The sequence below is a fragment of the Saimiri boliviensis genome, chromosome 3, assembly GCF_048565385.1.
Source record: "Saimiri boliviensis isolate mSaiBol1 chromosome 3, mSaiBol1.pri, whole genome shotgun sequence".
In the NCBI taxonomy this organism is placed as follows: Eukaryota; Metazoa; Chordata; class Mammalia; order Primates; family Cebidae; genus Saimiri; species Saimiri boliviensis.
Window position 1 is genome coordinate 149,149,179 of NC_133451.1, and position 27,877 is coordinate 149,177,055.

Below are 27,877 nucleotides of genomic sequence, written 5' to 3' on the forward strand. Positions count from 1 at the left end.
AATTTTAAAATAAATACACCCATGCGTGTATGTTGCCATGGTTGGTTTTGTTTATAAAAGTAGGATTGCATGGACCGTATTGTGGCAAAGTTATTTGGATCTGACACAATGAAGTTAAGGAATCTCAAAGCTAGATGACCCAGAGGAGAAAAGCAAGGATCAGGGAATGTCAAGTGATATGCTCCCAGACAGAATTACCTAATTTGGATGGGAATGGCAGAGCCAGATGTGAGATATTCCAAAGTAGTAGTCCAAGGGGCATGGTGAGTCACTGAAGAAGATAAAGGGGAGTAGTCAGAGTGCCCCCCCATTTCTAGGTTGGTGCTGAGACAATGCTGCTGCTGTGGAAGACATGAGAGTATTGGAAGGGGCCGTTTGGAGAGGCAAGTTTCCAAACAGCCTATCCGACACTAAACCAGGGACACCAGTTGTTGGTGACTGCCGTTCATATTACTGTCTGAGGAATGTGTAACTGCCCACCGTCCTTATTTGTCTCCTTTCGTGATTGACTTAATACAACTTTTAGGTTTTGAATGAGGGGGGATTCTGTGGGCCTCTTACAGCACTATATACCTCATAAGTGCTGTCCGTTAGGCTGATACTGGATATTGGACTTTCTGTAAAATGGTGTCTGGAAAAGAAATGATTCATGGAGACAAATTTGTCACCACTTACTCACTTTCCTTGTTAGGAGGAAATAGTTGCAGATAAAAGAATATTTTGAGGGAAGGAGCTTTCTTATCAAATAGAAATATGTGGGGGTTCTTTTGCCAGGCATGGTGGCTCATGCCTGTAATCCCAGCACTTTGGGAGGCGGAGGTGGGTGGGTCACCTGAGGTCAGGAGTTCAAGACCAGCCTGTGCAACATGGTGAACCTCCGTCTCTACTAAAAATACAAAAATTAGCCAGATGTGGTGGCACATACCTGTAATCCCAGCCACTTGGGAGGCTGAGGCAGGAGAATCACTGGAACCTAGGAGGCAGAGGTTATGGTGAGCTGAGATCATACCACTGCACTCTAGGCTGGGCAACAAAGTGAGGCTCAATCTCAAAAGACATAAAAAATATATATATATATGGGTTTTTTGAGAGGCATGTAAGGATGCCATTTTGAACACCCACACCCCACGGAACAGATTTCTGCATGGGGCCCAGGTGATCCATGGCAGCGTCACAGAGCTACACTTTCCACACCCCACACAGGTGTGTGTTCAGGTGTGTTCTGCCAGTGGGAAATTCTATGGAAAAGAATGAAAATGTCACTGTTGTGCTATTAATTGGTTACGTGGCGAGCTACCCCGCAGTGGCTCCACCTTGTGGATCGATGTCTCAGTGGAGAGCCAGTACAGCTGCTTTTCTGAGTATCCTTTCACTTCATACTCATTTTAGTGCTAAAACATTAGAGTCAGGCAGGTAGAGGTGGATACATTTGGCCTTTTATTTAACTTATGTGTAAACCATTTCTGGGATTTTCGTAGGTTTTACTTGAGCCTTGCACATTCTCATTTTTTTCCTTAACCCATTTCATGAAAGCAACTGATAAATGAGGTCACAAAGTAAGAAACTTAAAGAGGAGTGTAAATAAGGGCCATCACAGCTCTGAGACAGTAACACAAATTAACACACGGGGTGAGGCATCAGTAAGAGGTCTGAGATCGTCCTTACAGGAATTCAGAGAGAATTGCCTCGTTCCGGTGGCCCCGTGGCCAAGTCACGGGCTTTACATCAGGAAGCCTGGTTCTCATCGTGGCACTTCCACCAGCTTGCTTTGTGACGTTGGGTAAACTGCTGAGCTCCTCTGTTTTCCAGCAGGAAAATGAGAATAGCACAATGTAACATCCAGTTATTTCAAGTCTAATGTTTCGGGAATAAAAAGCAAATATTTGCATAGCACTTCAGGCATCCAGAAAGAAGGGTGATATTTAAATTTTCAGCATTACTTGTGTTCTGTTCAATGTGTACCTATCTTGGTGAAGATTTGTTAGATAGTCTTTGTCAAAGATGAAACAAGCTGTACCTCCTGAACCATTAAATTAATTAAATTAATTTTTTTGTTTGTTTGTTTTGAGACGGAGTATCATCTGTGTCACCCAGGCTGGAGTGCAGTGGCTCAATCTCAGCTCACTGCAACCTCCGCTGCAGGTTCAAGTGATTCACCTGCTTCAGCCTCCCAAGTAGTTGGGATTGCAGGCATGCGCCACCACTCCTAGCTATTTTTTAATTTTTTTTATTTTTGTATTTTTAGTAGAGAGAAGGTTTCACCATATTGGCCACACTGGTCTCGAATTCCTGACCTCAGGTGATCCACCTGCCTCAGCCTCCCAAAGTGCTGGGATTACAGGCATGAGCCATTGTGCCTGGCTTGAACTATTAATTTTATAGTCATCTGACTTATTGCTCTTGGTGCCTTTAATATGGTTTTAAGTCCAGGGTTCCGTTAATGATTTTGTTTCTTGCCTTTTCTAGACTTATAGATGTTATTCTCATCATACAGGTATTTTTGCTATGCCTTCAGAGCAGTATAACTTTGACTTCCGTAATTAAATGAATTTCTTTCTCAATGGGAGGAAATATCTGGCATCTAAATGCATAGAGTAAAAGGGATGGATTAATTAACATGCTCTTGTATAAACTAGAAGTGGAGTTTCTAGATACCTTGATTGTACTTAGTGTTTCATATCGTATTTTTCTCTGCAGAGCAAAATTCAGTGGATACTGAGTAAAACTTTCATTTTTTCCAGGATAACTTCATCGGGTATCAAAGAGGATTAACAAGTAATTTCAACGTCGTGATTCTGAAGGAGGCGTGGGCTCTGTGCACACTTATGTTTTCTGTCCCTCTTGTATGGAATCACTGTGAGAGTTAGTCACTTTATAGATTGAGAGTGTGTTGTATCCCCATGGGAGAGGACTCCTGCCTATAGAAGGTCCTGACTTACAGGTTCAGAGGCCATCCTTAGAATGAGAGGGCTGAACATTTCCTTCTCCATGTGTTATCCCAGAGCAGAGAGAAGTGTGTTCAGTGGAGCCCACAGCAGTGGAACAAATGGTTGCTTTGGAGAACCTGGGAGGTGGTGTGAGGATGTACAGCTGTACCCCGAGCAGTAGGTGTCACTGTAGTCAGTGGCTTTTACTACTCAGAGCCTAAGGGGTTAATTGGGTCTGGTTTAGAAGAGCAGACACAGGCCCATCTGTGCCCTCCAGAGTGTTGGGCTTTGTCTCTAGGGCACCAGTTGACTCCCATGAAAGACCCAAGTTGACTCCCATTTCTTCTCTAGGAATGAAAGCAGGATGCTTTCCCGTTTATATTCTAGGGTCTAAGGCTCGGATCTTAGATGTTATGGGGTGGGATGGGTTGGGATGGATAAATAGGTGAGCTAATCCTTCTAAAGTTTGATGGGGAGACCTAGAACAGAGGGGAAGGAAAATTCTATTAAGAGAAATGAAAGAATATGAAATAGCAGAATACATTTCCTTGTTGTTATTGGCACTGAGCCCTGTTATATTCAGGCAGTTTGAGCTTTTAGAACTTCTATCAGTATCCTTCTTAGAAATTTCCCTTTTACCACAAAGGAGGCAAAGGAAAAAAAAAAATCTCTTTCTAGCAGAGATGTACTTCTCTTTTGCCACTTTCCACTCCAGAAAGTTAATTTTCAAATGCTAAAATGGAATTTAAGATTTAGAAATAGCTACTGTGTTGACTAATTCAAAAAAAAATCCTGTAATTACGTAGCCAATTCCTTTTTCAAGTACACCCAATTTTACTTTTTCTTTTCTAGTAGCACCCTGGTGTGAAAACAAAGTAAAACCGAGTAAACTCACTGTAGAGCTTTAGATGCATCTTATCTCTTATTTTTTTTTTTTGCCTAGATAACCATCTTTCTCTCCACCCACCATCCAGGCAGCACAGTGTAGTTTGTCGTTTTAAAAAATGAAGGCAATGTGTATGATTTCTACGTAGATACTCATTAAAAATAACTCCTGTCCAGGCTTTGCTCTTCCCCCATAGCCTGCCTGTTGGTTGTTGTTAACACCCTGATTAAGCCTTGCTCTTAATAGTACAATATATTAAGCTCAGCCTGCTCTCTTCCCCCTCTCTGTCTCCCTGTGAGTGAGTGGCTCGTTTTAAACCATCCGCACACTTGCTGAGCCAGGTGGCGTTGCTTCCTGCCTCTCCTGCTCGCTGTTGCTAAGTGAGAGGCACCATATCACACATAAAGCTGAACCAATAGCATCCTGACCCCCATAGGCTGGTAAAAGCTGAAGAAAGAGAATCCCACAGCGTTGTCTGTGACCGGTGGGTCCTCCTCGCCCTCCCACCTTTTCTTTTCCAACAGGAAAGGGAGGCGGCGAGGGAGATGGTAGGAAGAAGAGGGAAGAAAGAATGGGGGAGGTGAATCCTAATATGCCTTGCAGTTCTTGAGATAAATGCCATTTTTTTTTCTTTGTGAAGAAAAGGAATGGTAGCTTCTCTTGTGCAATCACAGCCCAGCAGATGCGCTTCTTTCTGCCCCCAAACTGCCTGTGTTGACAAAGCTCAGACTCAGAAGAAGATGTCTGTTGACCTGCATATCTGCTTTGCTCCTCTCTCTTTCTCTCTCTCTTGCTGTGAATCTTTTAATCCCCACAGTTTTGCAGATCTTGGCACCCCTGTTCATTCTTCCTCTTCACCTTTCTTGTTTCATTTCTGTCTCACAGTATTCTTTCTAGAATGCATTTCCTTTGAATATAAAAATTAGCAAAGAGTATTTTATGTATCGTCTTGTGAGGAAGTCATCAGATCATCCTAGGGAATGGGGCAAGGGAAGAGAAATATTTATAAAGGGGATTTTTAAAAACTCGTGAAGATTTTCAGTCTTGGCAGGGTCTAAGCAAGTACAAAGTGAAATGTGAAAGGCTGTTCTTAACTGGATAACTGCCAGTATAGACAGCCAATGGTATAGTTGAGATTACACAGCGGAAATGACCTTTCTCCTGTAATTACCTGGATATTTTAGGCAACATCAGACCCAAGTTACCTGGGTAATTATGGCTTCGTAGATCTGAACTTAGGACAAAACAGATTCCAGTGAAGTTTTCCATGGAAAACATTTGCTATCTTTGGTAATAAACATAGTAAAGGTACCCACTGTTTTTGCAATCATGTGAAGCCCAGTTACAAGAATTTCTTCAGTTCTATGCCCAGTAGGTTCCCAATAAATTTCTCCTGACCTTTTGGAGATGGCTTTATTATTTGGTCACTTGTAGGCCTTTTGAAAAAAATAACCTGTGTTTATTTCTGAATGGGTATTGAGGTTTCCTGTAACCTCTTCCTGAATTTGCTCGTGTTTTGGGAAGATATCAAAAGAATGATATTCATGTTTAAACTGTCCATTTCCCTCAAGAAACTTTCCTTTCATTCTTGAAAGGAATTTTTCTGGCCCTACTACCGGGCCAGAAATCCAGTCCACTTACTCAGGATCACACAGAAAAGTGATCATTCTCCCGTTCCACCTGCTTTTTCCCAGCATTTACACTAATTTTTGTCTGTTTGTTTAAACCAAAACTAAAATGTCTTCTTAAAGGGAAGTATGTAGGGTCAGATTAAGCAAAAGGGAAAAGCCTTATCAAATGTTGAGAGCTGGAATTTTTTATTTTTATTTTTATTTTTTTATTTTTTGTCCAAAGAGCCTATCTTTTTCTTATTATCATGAACTTAAAGATGGTCAGTGCCGTCATTGCTGACTTACCATATTTAAAGCTAAAATTCGTAGACAGTCTTCAAACTTCATTTCATTTCAGTCTCCTCCAAGCTAAACCAGAGCTATTTACAGGTAGCCAAATGCTCAGATCTGAGCAGCGCCTCCATCTTCTGCTGTGCCCATTTGGGGGGGTGGGGGGCGTGTTGGGGGAAGGTGTAAATAACAAACTCAAGTTCCAAGAGCGGGCAAAGAAGTTTAAAAATAAAGGACTGGCCGCCAAGTCCTGTAAAACTGGCTTGTCCTGCAGTTAGCCAGCCGGTCGGGATATTATTAGGTATTATTCATTCATCGCTCTTCTATCTTGTGCTCAGCCCTGTGCTGCGAGTTTGGAGCTGGAAGCGCAGCGTGAACCACGTCCTGGCTCCGCGCCTTCATCTCTGGGTTGCAGCCCTCTCGGTTTCACCAACTTCATTATTCAGATACAGGCGCTGCGCTTCCGCCAAGTAAACCTGCCAGGACCAGCTCCTCTTGCTTCTCTTCTTCTTCCTGGTGTATAATTCTCTGCCTTCAAATCCCTGCTTCACACCCACCTCCGCTGCCCTGAATTTCCTAACTCAGCCAGCCAAGCACAAATCCCTCTAAGCCCCTCAGCGCGTTCCTCCCAAATCTGCACTTGCCCAAGTCTGTCTGGGCACTAGCTGTGACATCGCCCTGGATACCTGATCAGTCCTCTGCTTTGTCCCCCTCTGCCTTTGCTTAGGCTGCGCCCTCCTTTCAGACCGCTTCTCCCATCATCTCTCCCTGTGGAAATCTTGGCCTCAAAAGCCTGTCTCAGATGCAGTTTCTTCACTGAAACTCTTCTCCTAGTGTCTTCCACTCACACATCTTCCAGTCCTTGGAAACACCACGGCCACTTTTTTCCGACCTCTCCTTCAGAACTTTCCATCTTCCTCTTAGAGTTGTCTTTACTGTACCCTTGGTCCCAACTGCAGCTCAGAGGAGGTGTTTCGCCGGTCTCCTATATTCCACAGGAGCCTCTTTGCAGAATTGCCACAAAAAAAATAGGTATAATTACATATAGACTGCATTTACTATGCAAACACAGCCTCAAGACAGTCCTCCTTCCCCGTGCCCTTTGCAACCCAGTTGCCAACCCTAAATTCCTCCTTTATAGAAAATCTGAAACCAGATTCTCCCTACTTTATCTTAAGTGATTCGGGCCCAGAGCTGTATCTTCCTCATCTTTGTATTTCCCACTTACTGGAACTGTCTTGCAGCCAGTAGGCATTCAAGAAACACCTGTTGAAGCCCAGAAAACCTGAAAGATTACGTCTATAATTCGCCAGGTTTTCAAACTGTATGTGTAGAGAAGAATGAAGTTTTCTGTGAATATTTTAAATTAGATCATGAGATCACAAAGAAGTTCAGTTAAATATTATTTATCAATCAGGAGAGCCTAGGTGATGGTATAGTAAAAAATAACCCCCAAATCTTAGTGGTTTAAAGCAACAAAACTTTAGCTCTTGCTCATGTTTATTGTGGGTGGGTAGGGGGAAGAGATTCTTCTACTTACTGTTATTCAGGGACTCATTCTCACAAAACCAGCCACGATCTCACACTGGTGGTTATGCTGAAAGACAGAGCTCCAGAGGGTCTAACATCAGCAATTTAATGTCCCTGCCCAGAAATGGTTCCCATCACCCTGCTCACAACTGTTTTTGTTTTTGTTTTATTTTGAGACAGAGTCTTGCTCTGTTGCCAGGCTGGAGTGCAGTAGCATGGTCCCCAGCCCACTGCAACCTCTGCCTCCCGAGTTCAAGTGATTCTCCTGCCTCTGCCTACTGAGGAGCTGGAATTACAGGCACATACCACCACATCGGGCTAATTTTTGTATTTTTGGTAGAGACGGGGTTTCGCCACATTGGCCAGGATGGACTTGATCTCTTGATCTGGTGATCTGCTTGCCTTAGCCTCCCAAAGTGCTGGGATTACAGGCATCAGCCACCCTGCCCAGCCATTCACAATTTATTTCTCAGAACTCGTCACATGATCCCATCTAATCACACAAAAGCCAGGAAGTACAGCTCTACCATGTGCCTGAAAGATAATTAGAAATATTTAGATAATAGCAAGACTAACTCCCATGTTTTATTATTCACTAAGGGTTTTCGAGGACATTTATATCATATTGATTTTGGAAGCGTAGAGAATATTCATGTAATTCCCCTCCCTTTGCATGTGTTACTCTTTTTCACACCCACCAAAACATGTTGCTTTGCTTAACCCTGGAAGACTAGGCCACAGCAATTAAGGGATAAGTGGTTCTTTTTTCTCTAAGTATAAAATGGAGAACTTGCCCATTGTTTATAGCTCTTCAGCTGCTCTTACCAATACTTCAGAGGCTCTTCTGATGGGTCAGTGAGGCTCGAGGCCCCAATCCAAGGGCTGCCCCAGGTTTACTTTGAGTGTTGCCATAGTCAGGATCATAGGAAATCAGTACAGGTTTTATAAATTTTTTCTAGCAAATTAGAAAATGTGAAAACATTATATAATAACTGCATTATTTTTTATAGTGAAAAGCTGCAAGGAGCATAAATGTCCAGCCATAGGGGATTAGCTGTGTAAGTTAGGGTATATAGAGAAACTGGAATGCATATAATCTTTAAAATTATATTTAGAAGAATATTTTAGGAAGTTGAAAAAGCTGTCCCATAAATTGATTGCTAAGTTAAAAAAAAAAAAAAGGCACTAGAACAGAATATGTAGCAGGTTCTCTCTCTCTCTCTCTCTTTTTTTTTTTTTTTTTTTTTTTTTGAGACAGAGTCTGGCTTTGTTGCCCAGGCTGGAGTGCAGTGTTATGATCTCAGCTCACTGCAGCCTCTACCTCCTGGGTTCAAGCAATTCTCCTGCCTCAGCCTCCTGAGTAGCTGGGATTACAGGTGCCCGTCACCGTGTCTGGCTAATTTTTGTATTTTTAGTAGAGGTGAGGTTTCATCATGTTGACCAGGCTGGTCTCGAACTTCTGACCTCAGGTGATCCGCCTGCCTTGGCCTCCCAAAGTGCTGGGATTATAGGTGTGAGCCACTGAACCTGGCCCAGGTTCTGTTTTTTAAAAATACATTAAAACCGTGAAGAAAAACACTAATATGTGAACATGAACAAGGCTTATCTCTTTCTCTCTGTGGTGATATTATGAGTAGTTTTTGTGCTTTTTCCTTTGATTTTTCCTTTTTTTTTTTTTTTGGTTAAGTAAGCAGGCATGACTTTTGTTGCACATAAGGAGATATGTAAATATCTCTGGCCTCTGAAGTATGTTACTTTCAAGAAGCTTGCATGGCGTTACTTCTTTTAGGTGAGTAGTTTGATATGAGACGCACACAAATGACTCTCATATGTCTGTGGTGGAATGAGCCTAGTGCCAAGACGGAAATTCAGAAACAGTGCTCCTGTGGACTGGGAGACAGTTTGACGTCAGTTCACACATGTCCAGGCATAAGCATTTTACCATTTCTTGCCCTTTCTTCTGCCGAGGTGTGGTATAGATCTTCCATGGCATTTTGACTTGACATTTCACAGCTGCTGCAAATCCACTAAGCAGGGACATGACACAGGCACTTTGAGGCCGCTGGTAGCACATTGGTTTGTAAAGAGATGCTAAATTTGCTGAGATGGTGAAAAACTGGCATGTATTTATTTTGGGATGATACTGACTCTTGTGAAATAAGGGCCCATTCTGGAAGAACTTGTAACACTCATTCATCTTGTGTTGTGCACTGAGCTATAATGCTACAGCTGTCATCCACTTTCAATGAACGATTGTCATATTGTCAATCCACAATAATACGAAACAATTTTCATTCCCCATGTTGAAGCATCGCCATTGTAATATAATTCAGTTCATATTAACAATGCTTTGATGACAATTCCTTTCCACTCCACCCTTTACGCCCTCCCTCTCTCCTTTTCTTAACCAAAAGGAAATGTATTTTGATGATATATCTCCAGTGTTAACAGTTTTTTGCTTTTAAAACATCTTGGGCCCATAGCCCTCATTGAAACTGCCGAGAACACACCAATCTATTTTTTTTTTTTCTTTCTTATAGAACTATTCTGGGATTAGGTAGTGCCTTACTCAGGAGAATTGAAAGTATTTTTACCCATTTGTCTTGTTTATTCTTAAAACATCTCTTGGCCAGGTGTAGTGGGTCACGCCTGTAATCCTAGCACTTTGGGAGGCTGAGATGGGCGGATTGCCTGAGCTCAGGAGTTTGAGACTAGCCTGGGCAACATGGTGAAACCCTGTCTCTACTAAAATACAACAAATTAGCCAGGTGTGGCAGTGTGTGCCTGTAGTCCCAGCTACTTGGGAGGCTAAGGCAGGAGAATTGCTTGAACCCGAGATCAGGCTACTACACTCCAGCCTGGGCGACAGAGCAAGACTCCATCTCCAAACAAACAAACAAACAAACAAACAAACAAACAAAACTCCATGAAAAAAGGAATGGGTATTATTATTCCCTTTTTATCAGGGGCACAATTAGAACTCAACTCTCCTGGCCTTAGATGTATAATCTTTTCATTAAAAGATGCTGCTGATTTTTCCAGGTATTACCAGTAATGTCAGCCACTATTTACATGGAGGAATTAACTACCCTAATGAATTTATATGCACTGATTTTCCCTAGAAGGGAAATTGGTTCTATGTATGAGTCTTCACTGATTTTCAAGGTACTTTTCTGTCACAATAGACTATTTAAAACTGATTGAGAGTGTTGTCTTTGTTAGACTATTCCCAAGAGCTGAATCTGGGCATGATTGATCAGATTGAAATATATTGTGAGTACCTGTATAAGCTCTCCAGGGACAGTGCTGCCATTTTTAAATAAAATTTTTATTGTGACTGTTGGCCACTTTCACTTTTCTCATTTTTAAATTCTTTAGTAGCTCAGATACTTGCCTAAAAACATGTGGCAGAATGTGGGGATATGGAGAATTTGAGGAAGGGAAGAAGCTGAATGTCAGAAACCACCAGAAATTTTTGGAAGGTCATGAATCCCCCAGATGACGGCTTGGAAAATGCTACAGTATTGCTTTCCCAGGGCCCGTTTCTCAGCATTCCTATGAAGTAAAAATCAGGCCTTTTAAAACAGCATATTCCTCAAATATAGGAAAAATCCAGATTGAAACTGGATGAGGAAAAGAATTATGTTTGGGATCCAAGAGCTGAACAGAGCCGTAGGTAAGTGAGTCTAGATAGATTTAACAGACCTAAATGTCTCCTATTCTGCATCTATAGTGAAGACTTGAGAAATCAAGAGAGAAGAGGGGTAAGAAGCAGAAAGGAAGGGAGAGATGCATTCATAAAATATGCATGTCATGTTCAATTTGTCATGTCCTTAGTGCTACAGTGCATCTGGGAACAGTCCCGAATTTGAATGGCTTGTCTCTTTGTCCCTATAGGTAGACCTTTTTTTAAAAAAAAATCAGGTATGGGTCCTTGTTGCTGGCTTGGGCAGCGTGATCACTGAGTGCATAAGGGTATTACGTCCCTCAAGTCTAAATGCCTCAGACACTTGAAGTATAAGACTCACCCAACATCTTGGAACAGGAAGTGGAGACCCTGACACTAACTGAAGCTTCAAACTTCCTGTAAAGTTTGTGCCCAGGTTGGAATGTTGCCAGGGCGCCAGAGCAGATCTCTCTCCTCTAGCTTTAAGCACCACGGGGTCCACAGGAAGCTCTGAAGTCCTTTACACGTTTTCATCCGTAGCCAAATCCCCGCACCACTGTCTTGTCACATGGCCCCTGTGTGACTGGGTCAGACAAATGATTCATCAACCTTATTTTTAACTTTGCCACTTTTATTTTATTTATTTATTATTTATTATTTATTTTTTTTGAAATGAAATCTTTTTTTTTTTTAATAAGAAAAAGAATAAAGAAGAAGAAAGAGAAAGAGGAAGAGGGAGAGAGGATGGGGGTATTGCTTTATTGCCGGGGCTAGAATGCAGTCTAAATATGGGTACGCCTATAATTGTGCTTAATAATGGAGACATGAAAGAAAATGAGGGAAGAGAATAACAAACAAGGAGCCAACGAACATTTCGTTTAAACTTCTAAGTTGATATGATGTGGTACTGATCTACGTATTCCTGTATTGAGTGCGTATATATTTAGGATCTTTAGCTCTTCTTGTTGTTGCATTGATCCTTTTATCATTATATAATGTCCTTCTTTGCTTCTTTTGATCTTTGTTGCTTAATTGTAACTTCTGCTTTTTATTTATTTATTTTAGCTCTCTGTTTGGTTGGTAAATCCTTCTCCGTCCCTTGTTTTGAGTCTATGTATCCTTGAATGTGAGATGGGTCTGGATGCAGCATACTGATGAGTTTTAGTTTTTTATTCAAATTGCCTGTCTGTCTTTGGATTGGGGGATTTAGTCAATTTAAATTTAGAATTAATAATAATATATGAGTTTAATACTGCCATTTAATATTAGCTGGCTATTTTGCCCATTAGTTGAGGTAAATTCTTCATTATATTGATGCTCTTTTTGGTATTTTTTTAGAAAGGCTGATACTGTTTGTTCCTTTCTATGTGTAGTGGTTCTTTCAGAAGCTCCTGTAAAGCAGGCCTGGTGGTGATGAAATCTTTGAGTGCTTGCTTATTCACAAAAAAACTTTATTTTTCCTTCACTTGTGAAGCTTAGTTTGGCTGGATGTGAAATTCTGGGTTGAAAGTTCTTTTACGGATGTTGAATATTGGTCCCCACTCTCTTCTGGCTTGTAGGGTTTCTGCTGAGAGATCTGCTGTAAGTCTGATAGGCTTCCCTTTTGTGGGTAACCTGACCTTTCTCTCTGGCTGCCCTTAGTATTTTCTCCTTCATTTCAACCCTGGTGAATCTGACGATTATGTGCCTCGGAGTTGCTCTTCTTGAGGAATATCTCTGTGGTGTTCTCTGTATTACCTGGAGTTGAATATTATCCTGCCTTACTAGGTTGGGAAGATTTTCTTGAATAATGTCCTGAAGCGTATTTTCCAGCTTGGATTCATTCTCTTCTTCACTTTCAAGTACACCTATCAAGCGTAGATTAGGTCTTTTCACATAGTCCCATATTTCTTGGAGACTTTGCTTTTTATCCTTTTTTCTCTAATCTTGTCTTCTTGTTTTATTTCATTGAGTTGGTCTTCGACCTCTGATATCCTTTCTTCTGCTTGATCAATTCAGCTGTTAAAACTTGTGCATACTTCACGTAGTTCTCCTATTGTGTTTTTCAGCTCCATCAATTCACTTATATTCCTCTCTAAATTGTGTATTCTTGTTAACATTTCGTCAAATCTTTTTTCAAAGTTCTTAGTTTCTTTGGATTGGTTTAAAACAAGTTCTTTTAATTCACAGAAGTTTCTCATTATCCACATTTTGAAGCCTGCTTCTGTAATTGGAACACACTCGTTCTCCATCAAGCCTCGTGCTGTTGCTGATGAGGAACTGTGATCCCCTGCTGAGGGAGAGACGTTCTGATCTTGGGTATTCTCAGCCTTTTTTGGCTGTTTTCTTCTCTTCGTTGTAGATTTATCCATCTGTGGTCTTTATAATTACCGTCTTTGTAATTGGGTTTCCGAGTGGACATCCAACTTATTGATTCTCAGCGCCGAAATCTGAGCAACCCACTGCACCGACTAAATCAGCGGCGTTAAGATTGATGGTGCTTTTCTGACTCTGCACCAAGAACCGACGCTCCGAGGCGCCGGCAAAACCGCCTCGCCGGTCACAAGAGTCGCGCTGGCGACCCGTGGGGCTCCTCCGCTGGGAATCTCCTGGTGCGTGAGCAACAAGAATTCATGTGAAGGTATGGCGTCCTCTCGTTCTTTGCGCTTTCACTGGGAGCTACAATCCCGAGCTGCTAGTGATCAGCCATCTTGGATCTCTCTCCCCCTGAAATGAAATCTTGCTCTGTCACCCAGGCTGGAGTGCAGTGGCGTGATCGCGGCTTGCTGCAGCCTCTGCCTCCCGGGTTCCAGCAATTCTCCTGCCTCAGCCTTCCAGGTAGCTGGGTCTACAGGCGCCCACCACCATGCCTGGCTAATTTTGTATTTTTAGTAGAGACGGGGTTTTACCATGTTGGCCAGGCTGGTCTTGATCTCCTGACTTCATGATCTGCCCTCCATGGCCTCCCAAAGTGCTAGGATTACAGGCGTGAGCCGCCGTGCCCAGCCTAACTTTGCCACTTTTAAAAGGGAGGCTCTCCCTAAGAGTGGGGTGTGGGGGTGGGGGTACAAGTGTGAGGCATAGCTTTGTTAAGCATGGTTTGTTCATAAGGCTGTCCTTTGTGGTACAGACAAGCTCTGCCAGCAGCCTTTAAAGCTACAAGTTACAAACTGCGAGCATAGCTTTTGCATTCATTCACTCATTCATACATCCACTCATTCACTAATGAAATGGCTGGGTGCTGGGTCTGGAGTCGGACACTTAGGTTTGAATCGCAGTTCTGCCATTTCCTGGCTATATAATTTGAGTACATTACTTACTTCCTATTAGTAAAATGTGGATAATAATACTTCCTACTTCACAGGAGGTTTGTGATGGTTAAATGAGTTAATATATGCTTCCAACAGTACCGTATACCTAGTAAGACCTTAGTAAAGGTTAGCTGCTTTATTTTTATCTCTTGAACAAGAGATTGCTACCCCTATAGTCTTACTAAGAACTCTTCTACTAAAAGGTTTCTCATGACATAGACAGGCTCTCTGGATGAAGGAATTGCCTTCCATTTAAATCCAGAGTGTGTTTTTTCTTTGTATTTATCGTTGTCTGGACTATTAGAAAAAAAATAGCTGGGCCCAGTGGCTCATTCCTGTAATCCCAGCATTTTGGGAGGCCAAGGCGGGCCAGATCATGAGGTCAAGAGATCAAGACCATCCTGGCCAACATGATGAAACCCCGTCTCTACTAAAAATACAAAAATTAGCTGGGCTAGGTGTCATGTGCCTGTAATCCCAGCTGCTCACAAGTCTGAGACAGGAGAATTGCTTGAACATGGGAGGCGGAGGTTGCAGTGAGCCAAGATCATGCCATTGTACTCCAGCCTGGCAACAGAGTAACACTGTCTCAAAAAAAATAAAAATTAAATTAAAAAAAAATTTCTCCATGTTATACAGTGCTAGAGGTAAGATCACTTCTCCGATTGTCAGAAAAAAAAGGGGATGGATTTAATTCAGTTCTTAAATTTGGAATAGTTGATCCTCCTGCCTTGCCCTCTTTTTCCTTCTCTTTCGCTTCCCTCTCCCTCTTTTTTTGAGACAGTGTCTCAGTTGGTTGCCCTGGCTGGAGTGCAGTGGCATGATTTCGGCTCACTGCAACCTCTGCCTCTGGGGTTCAACCTCGTCCGTTTCAGCCCCCCAATCAGCTAAGATTACAGGCGTGTACCACCATGCTTAGCTAATTTTTGTATTTTTAGTAGAGCTGGGGGTTTGCCATGTTGATTAACTTGTTCTCTAACTCCTGATCTTAAGCCATCCACCCATCTCTGCCTCTCAAAGTGCTGGGATTATAGGGGTGAGCCACCATGCCCGGCCTCTCGTCCACTCTCTATTCTCTTTCTTCCTTCTTTACCTTCCTATCTCTGGCCTATTCCATGAAGCCTGAGCTAGCAAAGGCATGCCTATCCAGTGGTATGCATATAACTATTCTCATTCGAGTTGTTGCTTCAAGACCCACTCACAGAATGTGTAATTTACCTCTCAAAAATTCAGATACTTCTGTATGCATTTGTATAGAAATGCTTGCGTGTTATTGGAGTTATTAGAAATGACTCCCATCTATATAAAAGAAAATAAAATCTTTAAGTGTCAGGAATATGAGTTTTTAAAATGTTCACAGTGTGTCATCCAACAAAATGATTCCTTGGTGTCCTCCATGAAAGTTTTTCAGAGACAAGCAGGATGGATCAGACACTCGCTAAATAGTAATTGTAGTTCTGTTCTCTCAGGGACTTGAGTCAAATTAAATGTATTAGCTCAGATTGTCATAACGTCTCAAGAATAGAAGGAGGGTAATATTTTATGTTTATGCAATAAGTGAAATAAGACTTATGCATTATATATATATATATATATATATATATATATATATATATATATATATTTGAATCCTATTTAAATCAGCAAAGAGTTCATTCTTGACACCGAATCTCCTACTCTGGCAAGATAAGGTCAGTAGAAAAGACATAAATATGGCAATTACTCTGTGTGTAATTTAACATTTGCATTTTCTACAAAATTATGATGTCCTTTTGTTCATCACTGTACCCTGTATTGTCGATTCTTTGAAGGGGTGTGCTTTGAAGTTTCTAATTTCTGTTGAATGTAACATTATAATGTGGCATCCAAAGGCTAGAAAAGAGGGATGGACAGATTGGTAGATGTCAACCGTATAAACCTTGTGTCGAAGACGGAGAGTTGCATTACTTGATGTCAGGTGGGAGGAACCCTTGTCCTCTACCTAGAGATGGGTTCAGCTTGTGAGTCCCGCATAGTGTTTGAAGACTGGACTTGATGAGTACCTTCCTCTCTGGAGTTTAGGCAAGTTTTGAGATGTGTCCCCAGAGTTCACAGTATATTTCTTTGTTTTCCTTTGCCTCCCGCTCAATAGCGATTCGCTCTTTCAGATGATTGGAGCTGCCCTCAACACTACAATGGAGTAGAAATGAAAATGGGAAGACATTCCTGCCTTCAAGGATCTTGTTAGATGCCGTCTCTCGCATTTCTTATCCCATGTGTCTCTCTTATGAGACCAGATATAAGTAACTACCTATAAAGGAAAAAACTCAGAAGTCAGTAGCACCCTCACCCCTCTCCTGGGCCTTTTCGACCCTAAACCCTCTGCTGTTGACTGCATTCTGGTCTCACCGGTCTGTCCTCCTGTGTCTTCATGCACTCCATTTTCCTCATTATTTGTTTAGTTTCTGTGAGTGTGTGTTGTTTGGTTCCAGTAGTAGCAAATGAGCTGACCTTTGAACTTCCTGTGTGTTTCCATTTCTTTGTGGAGGAGTGGGGATAAGAGGACAGGTTGATAGTGGTGATAATAGAGTATCTTTGCTCTTTTCTTCTTTTGAGACAGAGTTTCGCTCTGTCACCAGGATGGAGTGCAGTAGCACGATCTCCTCTCACTGCAACCTTTGCCCTTCAGCTTCAAGAGATTCTCCTGCCTCTGCCTCCTGAGTAGCTGAGATGACAGGCACACACCACGATGCCCAGCTAATTTTTGTATTTTTCAGTAGAGACAGGCTTGCAGACAGGTTGGGACATGAGGGACTGTCATCCAAAGCTTCAGCGATGCTTCCTGAAATCGCTGTGAGGCTGGTGTGGTTCTCCCCTTGGGATTTACTCTTCTTTCCATCATTCCCTTGGTCTTCAGCCCAAGAAAGTCGTGGCATTTGGTTTAATTTGCTCTAATTTGTCTTCGTGTTGTTCCTGTGCATGCAGAAGTTGCCCTGTCGTTGCGGCTGTCATTTCAAGAGCACCTTCATGAATAATGATAGCTGAACTTGCAAATGCTAGCTTCTGTTCTCTGTGTTTTATGTAGACTAGCTCTTTTAATCGTTGTCATAAGTCTGGGAGGTAGGGACTATTATCCTGTTTTACAGATGGGGAAACTGAGATACAGGCATTCAGTACTTATCTAGAGTCACACATGTAGTAAGTAGCAGAGTTGGCATTATGGACCCAGGCAGTCTGGCCTAGGAACCATTGCTCTAAATATGTATGATACTTGCTCAGGACATACAGTTATCATGTTCGGCCCTAGGAAGTCAGGGAAGGAAAACATAATACTTGACCCCAGTGGAGAAAAAAGACACACCTATAAAAATATCAGAAGCCAGGTAGGATCTCTCCATACTGATGTGCTGCCTTTTTCTTTTTTTTCTTTTTTTTTTTTTTTTTTTTTTTTGGCTTTTAACAGTCCAAATACTTTTCTTTGGAGCCACAAGAGATGCACCATTGCGAGCCAGCTGGGTGACCTTGGACAATTCATTTCACTCCCTGCCGTATCTGTAAAATGCGAGTGTGGGATCAAATTATCTTCAGGGTCCCATCCAGCTCTGAGTTGTTTGGTTCTGTGGTTTGGGAATGTTTTTTGCATAAAGCACTTGGCAGCCCTAGAAACAGTCAGCTCTTCCAAGTGCCTTTCTCTCTGACTCTCTTCTTCACCCATGTAGAATTTCTGAAGTATCCTGTGATCTTTATTAATCACACAGGGACTGTCATCTTCTCAGACTAGTGGAATAGCTAAGGTGCCCTCTGCAGAAGATATCATGGCTAATGTTCTCATTACTGACTAATTGGCTAAAGAGACTTCTCTCACATTGCATTTAGGCTGATTGATAGTTTTCTATCACCTGATGGGTGGAATGGACAGCCAAACCAATTATCACCACAAAGAGAGCCCCATACAGCAGAGCAGTGCAGCTCGAGACAAAGGGCCCTTATAGATTATGTCTAATCAGGGTGCCTGCTGAGAGTTTGTTAAACAAAATGATTTTCTGAAAAGTACAGTTTGACATGCATTGACATACATGTGCCTTAGGGTCACATGTAACTTGACTGGGCCTTGTCTGACTGAAAGCAATGTGTTTCTGGTTGGGTAAATATAGATAGCCTGCGTAACTAGTTAGCGGTATAACTAACACTAGTTAGCTTTGTGCTGAGTGAAGACGTGTGTTTGTTCAAAACTGAAGCTGCAGGCTCCTGTGAGTCACATCACGGGAGACATGCTCTACTTCGATGGAATCTTGTAGACATAGGGCATTACTCACATTCCTTTTTGCATTCATTTTCTTTTCATGTTGCTCAGGCTATTTAAAAGAAATAATATTCAGGTCACTTGCTTAGTCATTTAAATTGAGTCCATTTCTTTGTAGCTAATGCGTTAATTTATTGAAATCTCTGTTTAAAGTGCAAACTCCAGTTTTAGAGCGGAAAGATAATAATGTGTTAAGGATTCATGTTAAAACCTAACCCAAGGAACTTCTTGATCACTTCTTAGTTTGTTTTTTGTTTTGTTGTTGTTGTTGTTGTTGTTGTTGTTTCAAGCAGAGGGTCAGAAGTCATTTATAGTGCTTCTCTCTACACAGTCTTGAGTTTGAGATTTTCTGGGAAACAAAAAATCAGGATTCTTAGTGCCTTACTTTCCCAGTAATCTACTGAATTGTGTTATACAATCGTCAGTGGACTAAAAGATACCTGTGAATTAATATAAGGTCTTATACTTCTATTTCTCCCAAGCAGAGCCACAGTGATATCAGCTGGGATCCTTGGAACTTGTGACAATATCATTGTGATATAAACTCTCGTGTTGAAGCAAGTTTGAGTAATGGGAAGTGGGACTGAGGAGCACAGAACACTGACCCTATGGAGCAGCAGGTACCATAGTGTGCTTCTGAGCCATCGTCATCTTCAAGGGGTTTTCTAAGATACACACCAAGAGTTTGATTCTAGAGATTAGCTCGAGGAGACCAAGGTTTGGGAAAAAAAAGTGAGAGAAAGCATGATTATTTTTGTAACTTAACAATTTTTCAGTAAATTATTCTTGCGTGACTACTGAATAGAGGGACAGAGGAAGAAAGGATATGCCACTTGGAATGGGAAAAGGCGGGCTGGAGCACAAGATTGGCTGTGGTTGAGGTAGAAAATAGGCTGCTGTTCTTCTCATCCTCTCCTGAGCCTTCTGCTCCAGGAGATTCCTGCTGAAGCTGTGCTTGGACTCTCTGGCACGCCGTACAGTCTACACTGAGCCATCAAAGAGGTTGCAGGAGAGGTGCTGATCTAGCTCAGCACCCGATTTGAAAGGGTCATTGTGTGGCACAGCCGTGTCATGGCTGTTTTCAAGGGGGCAAGTTTTTAATCGCAGTAGCTGTTTCATCCTCCCTGTAGTATTCTCCCACAGTGAAGACGGAGCCAGTAAATACTCATGTTCCCGCGTGTTGGGTGACGGAGGTCTTGCTTTACATCTTTCTCCCCAGCTGCTGTGTCCACCTGAGGCGAATGTATCCAGGAAAGCAGTGAGGCAGGCAATGACAGGGGCCATTGGTAGACATTCCCTTGCCTCATTTTAGTACATACTGCATCAGAATGGGCCTCCTGAGCACTGGCAATCACACATGCTTGTTATTCAATGAAAACCTTGACTGACACTATGTGTAAGTTCAGTTAACAGCAGAAGTACTGTTGACAACAGAATAAGGCTGTAGTACGGTGGCCAGTCATTTAGAAAAGGAATCTGTCCCAATCCTTACTTTCCTGTGTAATCTATTTCCTTTTGTGGATAGGCTTTGTTTCTGGTTTGAGTTCATCTCAATTCGTTCTCAACTATGCTGTTTGTTCTCCTATGAACTCCCCAGTAAGAAATGTATCAGGATAAAACTCTTTAAAAAAAAAGTAGACAGTGTGTTCTGAAGAGAGAATTAAACTAAAGCCTTACCCTTCAACCTCAGGTAGAGCAAATTGGTGCTAAACTTTATTAGTGTTAACTTTTTTTTTTTTTTTTTTTTTTTAGACAAAGTCTTGCTCTGTTACCAAGGCTGGAATGCAGTGGTGCAATCTCGGCTCACTGCAATCTCTGCCTCCTGAGTTAAAGTGATACTCCTGCCTAAGATTCCTGGGCAACTGGGACTATAGGTATATGCCACCATGCCTGGCTATTTTTTTCTTTCTTTTTTTTTTTTTTTTGTATTTTTAATAGAGACAGGGTTTTGCCATGTTAGCCAGGATGGTCCTCATCTCTTGATCTCATGATCTGCCCACCTGGACCTCCCAAAGTGCTGGGGTGACAGGCATGAGCCACTATGCCCAGCAATGTTAGCATTTTAATGGAAAGATCTGTACATATATTCCCTGGAGGTAAGGACATGTCTCTTAAAAGCCATATTTTATTAAGTGATGATTGCAGTAATTATACTCTTAGATAAAACAAGGAGGAAAACCTGGGTCCTGTGTACAGATATCTGATTTGGACAGTACTCTATTGATTTCACATATTTGGAACATGACCATTCTGTTTTTCAGGGTTTCACCTTAGAAAGTCCTTGGCTTGGCCAGGCATGGTGCCTCACACCTGTAATCCCAGCACTCTGAGACCTAGGTGGGTGGATCACTTGAGGTCAGGAGTTTGAAACCAGCCTGGCCAACATGGTGAAACCCTGTCTCTACTAAAAATACAAAAAAATTAGCTAAGCATGGTGGCAGGCACCTGTAATCCCAGCTACTGGGAGGGTGAGGCAGGAGAATTGTTTGAACCCAGGAGGTAGAGGTTGCAGTGAGCTGAGATCGTGCCACTGCACTCCAGCCTAGGTGACAGAGCAAGACTCCATCTAAAAAAAAAAAAAAAACCAACTTCTTTGGCCCATATTGTTGGACAACTAAATACATTTTTAGCCTCTGTCTTGTAACTGTTTCCCAGTGGGGTTTGTAGATGTTGCCTTGCCTGCCTCTACCCATGTATACCTTCCATCAATATGTTATTTGATTTGGTTGTATATTATTGACTAGAACTTCCTGAAATTAGAGAAACATGGAGTCAAACTACGATCAAATAATAGTAAAGCCTTAGTCGTTACCTTCCCTTCAAATCCAAAGCAAGACAAATATTTAGTTACTGAATAGCTGAATACTGAAAATCACAGATATCTTCGCAGAGCTAGTAAGCATCAGAGTTGGTTTGAATCCCGATGCTCTGATTCCAGAACTCAGTGTTCTTAACCACTGTGCTATACGGCCTCATGGAGCATCTGGCACAAAACAGACATCCAGTGAGGCGAACAGATGTCATTTGGGAGTTGAGGTGCTCCTCAGGCTGGGCTTAGAATGATCAGATGTCATTCGGGAGTTGAGGTGCTTCTCAGGCTAGGCTTGCCCAGCCTTTCCTTCTGATCCTCGTTTTTCAGTATTCTACGCCTCAAACCCAGTAAAACCATTCTTGCCCATACCTCTTCCCACTCCATCTCTTTTTCAAGATATGTGTGAACATTGAATATGAAAACTTCAGTGGATTAGTAAGAGTTTAAGTTTCTTAGTAATCTACTCCATTTCCATCAAAGTCAAATCGCAACCAGACTATCTCACATCAGATGTTCATTTATGAGGGATTAACTTCCAGGCTGAGTCTAAAGATCAGTTTGTATTTAGCCCATCTCTTCCATAGGCTACTTTGAAAAGCTATAAAGAGTCCTGACCAAGAACACAGAAACCCTGGGTCCTTATCTTGCCTCTCTCCTGATTCTTGTCTGGCTTACCTCATGGAATTCTTGTGAAGGAGATAGAAGCCCTTTGTAAACCCTTGGGTGCTATACAAAGCGGTTGTTATTATTATTATTATTATTATTGCTGTTGGTCCACACTGTGAGAAGAGCAGTACATAATGATGACTCTGAGACCCACTACAGGGTGGTTAGTCATCAAAAAACAACTCATTTATGTTCAGGCCATTGTATTTCCAAAGGCGGGCACATTCTTTAATACTCCTCACAAAGATTTTAAAATATGAATTGCACACTCTTAAAAAGTCTCAAAGCACTGCTTAATGCAAGCAGACATTATTCCTTTGTATGCCCAGTGTTATGCCAATGTTTGAACCTCTATTCGGTCCTTACACATACATTACTTAATCCTCTTGATAACCCTGTGTGGTGAGTACTGTTGTTATCCTCATTTCATATATGTGGAAACTGAGAGCTTAGGTGATGTATCCAAGATTACAGAGCTAGTAAGCATCAGAGTTGGTTTGAATTCAGGTGCTCTGATTCCAGAATTCAGTGCTTTTAACCACTGTGCTATACAGCCTTATGATGCTATACAGCATCCAACACAAAATAGACATCCAGTGAAGCGATCAAATGCCATTCGGGAGTTGAGGTGCCCAACTCAGAGGCTGGCAGGCCCAGCCTTTCCTTCTGATCTTTGTTTTTCAGTATTCTGACACTCAACCCAGTACGTAAAACCATGCTTGCCCATACCATACTCTTCTTGCTCCATCTTTTTTCAAGGCTGACCCCCTCTCTGCAAAGCCTTTCCTTGCCACTCTGGTTTTGCATGAGCTTCCTTTTCTAGATACCTACATTTTGTATTTGGAAATTAATTACGGCCTCTGTTCTTGGTCATCTTTTCATGTGCTTATGTCATTGCCACAGGGCATAGTTATAGACGGCATGGAAAAGCACTTGCTGTTTATTTCCAATAGTTCTTGGTGCAATGATGTTTATAGGATGTGTTCAATAAGTGCTTCTAAGTCTATTGATTATGTGCAATCCACATAGGAAGAGGATGTTCAGCTAGAGCCTTATTCTTATATGCTTTTGGAAATTCCAACACAAACTCATGCTCTGAACACCCGTTCACAGTTAGAAGCTGGTGGCTTTTCCCAGGAAACAGTTTCTTCCTTTCTACAAACTTTTGACCAGAAAAAAAAAAAATCAGCTAGTGCGTGAGAGCCGAAAATGATCTTTGAAGGAGAAGCAGCCAGTTCCATTCTCTCTCTCTCTCTTTTTTTTTTTTTTTTTTTTTACAAACAATGAGAGATCTTTTCCAGTGGTAGAAATGACATAAATTCAATGTAAAAAACTTTGGAATTTATCAAGAGGTATAAAGGCTGAAGAATAAAAATTGACCATATTTCTAGATGTCTAGTAAGTTTAAGTCTTTAGTAACATGCTGACAAATGCCCTTCAGAAAGTTTGTACCAATTTACCCATTTGTACCATCGATGTGCATGTGAGTCTAATACTTTCAGTATACATAATATGTGATAAAATTTATTTTCAGATAACTTACAGCTTTAATAGTCAAACAACAGTACCCAACTACTTAGACTTGATGAAGAACTGAATGGAAGTAAAATTAATTTGAAAGGTCCGGTTTAGTAGAACCAATTAACAATTTCATTTTCCTTAAAAACAGAAGAATTTCAAGTCTGAAGTTTTCATTCAGGTTAAAATCAGTCTACATTCAGTGCTAGAGGTTCAACAAATTCGAAGACAGGCCGTATGCTACAAAGATAGGCTGGAGTAGCCACTTTTAATTTTGCCTGAATTTTATCACTAACTGTGATAAAAGGGTAGTTAACCTCTTTTAGCTTTCCTTGCCTTGTCTTTGAAAATGAGTGGGTTGAACTAAATTAATATCTGAAACCATTTCCAAGTCTGTGATTCTAGAACCATCAATCTAAATCTACATGGATACAACCAGAGCTATAGGAATACTGCTTAGTGGGGTGGGGATATGAAACGTGGATAAGACAGGTGAATTTGAGGCTAAGTAGAGTCAAGATTCAAGTTTCATATTTTCTTTGGAAAAAATTTTATTTATTTAGTGGTTGCTATTTAAGACCCTTGGCCAGTCAGCCAAGGCAGACAGAGACTGCAAGTTAGTTCCAGTCGCTGGAAAAGTTGCTTCCAGTAAGAGTTGGGAGTGAGGGAGAAAGCAGGGCTGGAAATAGAAATGTAGGAGAATTTGAGCATAGCTCGGAGTACAGAGAGATCACCCTCAGCTGGGAAAGAAAGAAAATCTCAGTGAAAGAAGAAATTTTTCAGTTGCACCTTGGCAGGCAGAAATAGTAGAAGGAAGTTTCTGATGAAGGTAATCTTGTCATTCCCGAAATATCATGATGACTAACCCCATGAAAGTTTAAAATGTATGGATAAAAGTTTCCATGCCACTACAGAGTTATTATAAAATTTAACTTAAATCCCACTTCAACAAATGCCAGTCATTGAAAATCTTTGTACAACCAATATTGCAAAACCTTTGCTGATGGGTTACTTATTGGAATAAAAATTTAATATAGCAAAATTTCAGCAAAGGAAATGGGATGGGCTCCTGGGTTGTTGTCTACCCTCCAGTAACTCTGTAGTCTCCTCACATACAGTCACAAACTTCCTCGGAGTTGGAAGCCATATGAAACTTTTGTTCTCTGCAGCAGTCTATAAGAAAAAATTACTTAGTTCATTTTTAAATATTTATTCTTTCTATAATAATATTATACACACAAAATCTCAGCTTTGACCCTCAGAGGAGAGCCGAAGGTCCAATGTTCAGATGATTTCATATGGACATACACTGACTGTTATTTGAAGAATAAATATTTAAATCATAGAATGAGTAAGCATTGGAAGAATAATGATGGCGTTTTCTTTGTTGTGAATCTATTTGTGCCTGAATTTGCTTTAAATGCCGCTTTACATTTTTTTCTAATATAGTGGGACTAAGGAGAGTAGTCCTAATCAGTGGCAATATCAGAGGACAGGGGTGTGACCGTGGTAATTCAGTGCAAGAGCACAGCCTCAGTACAGTCTGCAGCTGTTTTCTGGTGGGTTTTAATCTCTACTGTCACTGCCTTTCACAAGATAACTGGAGCTCAGGTTTTTCAAATGATATGCTGATGCTGTGTTACCAACCTCTGTAATTTCTGAGTTTCTCATTATCAAAGGTGGGAGCCTCATCTCTGCTTAATACAGCAGTACCTGGAGAGGTAGTAATGATGATGATTTTTACCATCCCTGGGGTTTAGACTGTCTCTTCTGTTATGAGGCTTGCCCAGGGGTCGGGGGTAGCCTCAGAACTCCCTTCCCCTGAAGCACTTTGCTGGCAGCATTTGGAAGCCTGTGGTTGTATCTCCACAAGCCGGGAGACTGAAATGGAGAGCCAAAAAGGGAGGAGGGAGGTGAAATTCCTAGGGAGTAGAAGGGAAAGGAGTGAGAGGAGGTAAAGGAATCTTGAGTTGTCAGGAAATACAGAAGCAAACCCAGGTGGAAAAGAAAAGAAAAATAAAAACATGGGAAGAAAAGGAAAAGGTGGGAGGAGGTGGATGGAGCTGAGGATGATGTGCCTTGGGATATCTGTTTCGAGCCTGGCCTTTATTTTCTTCCATCCAGTTAATAAAAGTGAATTTTGTCTTCCTGTGGCATTGATCTTCATCTCAGATAAGACTTTCCCCTGGTAAGTGTTGAACAATTTAGGGCAGGCCTCCTGCCAAAGCTGGTGTTGGTTGTCCAGTGCCTTATGTGCGGTAGTTTATCAACAGCTGGTTGTAATTTTAAAATAATCGAATCCCCTGTCTCCAAGGAAACTTCCATGAAGTCACTGATGTGTGGTTGGTGGGGCATTTAAAGATGAAGAATGTAGTTATCCTGAAAATGGGAGGGGAGGAGTGGAATGAACCATGGACAGGATGGGCACCAGAACTGAAGGAGGAGAAAATAATTGGAAGGGAAATAAGACACAGAAAAACCAGGATGGGCAGAGATAAGTGTGTGATTGGGGAAAAAAAGGATCCTTACCTCACCCTTTTTGTTTCTTCCTACTCACAGAATGTTAAATGCACTCCCAAGTGAAAATAGTGTGGATTGTGTGAGTGGCTGTCACTCACACAGAGGAGGGAAAAAACTCAGCTTATTTCATCTTCATCATCTTATTTTGTCAGCTCAAGCAGAATCCTCCTTAAACTATCCACGGTAACTTTGGTTAAAATATGGGTATATGGCCAAAAGCTTTCGATATATTTATTTTGTATGAATTTTAAAAAACAAAGTAAGTTAGCTTCTTTGCTTACAGTAGTTTTGAAAGAAAAATACACACATTTCCTAGGCTGATATTAAAAGTGACATTTATGCCAGGAGCCGTGGCACATGCCTGTAGTTCCAGCTACTCCGCAGGCTGAAGTGGGAGATGACTTGAGCCCAGCAGTTCTGGGCTGTAGTTCGCTATGGCGGTCGGGTGTCTGCACTAAGTTCGGCATCAATATGGTGACCTCCCGGGAGCGGGGAACCACCAGGTTGCCTAAGGAGGGGTGAACCGGCTCAGGTCTGCAACTGAGCAGGTCAAAACTCCCGTGCTGATCAGTAGTAGGATTGCGCTTGTGAATAGTCACTGCACTCCAACCTAGGCAACATTAGCAAGACCCTGTCTCTAAAAAAAAAAAACAAAAAACAAAAAACAAAGTGACATTTATGTAATAATGATGGATGACTTGTTTCAGTCTTTTTAGAAAACACATAAATTGAAATGATAGATTTAATATTTACAAATAGTATTATGTTTACTAATATAGTAATAAGTTCTCTTTTTCTGTTGTTTATCCCTAATGAAATATTTTCTCAAAATTTTCCCTACTTTAAACAATTTATTTCTGTGCTACAATACAAGGTGAAAATTAGATGGTAATTAATCCAGCAATAACAATTAACAGTCACAAATTCAGTTACCACACAAATAAGAAAGAAGGAGTGGGCCGGGCTCAGTGGCTCACACCTGTAATTCCAACACATTGGGAGGCTGAGGACCGCGGATCACTTGAGGTCAGGAGTTTGAGACCAACCTGGCCAACACAGTGAAATCCTGACTCTCTAAAAATATGGAAATTAGCTGGACGTGATGGCTGGTGCCTATAATTCCAGCTACTGGGGAGGCTGAGGTGGGAGAATCGCTTGAATCTGGGAGGTGGAGGTTGCAGTCAGCCAAGAAGGTGCTGCTGCACTCCAGCCTGGCAACAGAGAGAGACTCCATCTCAAAAAAAAAAAAAAAAAAAAAAAAAAAAAGGAGCAGATGTACTTAAATCCGAATGGAAGCATGAAGCATGGATATCACCCAGAGAGAGAGAGAGAGAAAGACAGAGAGAGAGAGAGGAGAGAGAGAGAGAGAATTCAGCATTTCTCTTAGTTTGTGGTCCTTGAGGCATAACTGATAAGTGAGAAACAGTTGTTCTAATTTCAGTGGCAGTATTCAAGGGAAGAACCATTGCTGAAAGTGGCCGAGTATACTACGTTGAGTTGGGAAACTCACCACTAGGGATCATTTCCCTTTTCTCTAGTTGAATCAGTGTTGCTGCTACACTGTACTGAGCAAGGTTTGGTTTCACTGACTGACTGAGAAGATGGTACCCGTTTCCTTGGGCCGAGAGCAGGTGTACCTGGGCAGTCACTGACCATTTAGCTGGGTCCTGTGGTTCTGCAGCGTGTCTCACCTTGCAAAATCGGGGCAAGTGCTTTACTCAGGGTCAGCGGTTTCACCTCGGAGGCTGGACGTCATTGGAAAAACCAGACACAGTATAAAAGTGACAATGACAACTGTGCAAAAATAGAAGGAAAAAAAGGAGAAACCTGAAAGTAAATGAAGTCTGTCTATATAGGACTCTCACAGAAGAGAATGAA

At 41.5% G+C, this 27,877-nt stretch overlaps 1 protein-coding gene and 1 long non-coding RNA gene across 3 annotated transcripts in view; both read left to right on the forward strand.

The window, feature by feature from the left end:
• LOC141584068 (uncharacterized) overlaps window positions 1-23,271 on the forward strand; it is a 43,754-nt gene extending 20,483 nt beyond the window's left edge. Inside the window, exon 2 of the long non-coding RNA XR_012516996.1 lies at window positions 838-23,271. This is a non-coding gene — a long non-coding RNA (uncharacterized LOC141584068). The remainder of the gene's footprint in view (window positions 1-837) is intronic.
• Window positions 1-27,877, forward strand: part of MAML3 (mastermind like transcriptional coactivator 3) — a 455,573-nt gene that overhangs the window by 105,917 nt on the left and 321,779 nt on the right. The window lies entirely within an intron of this gene.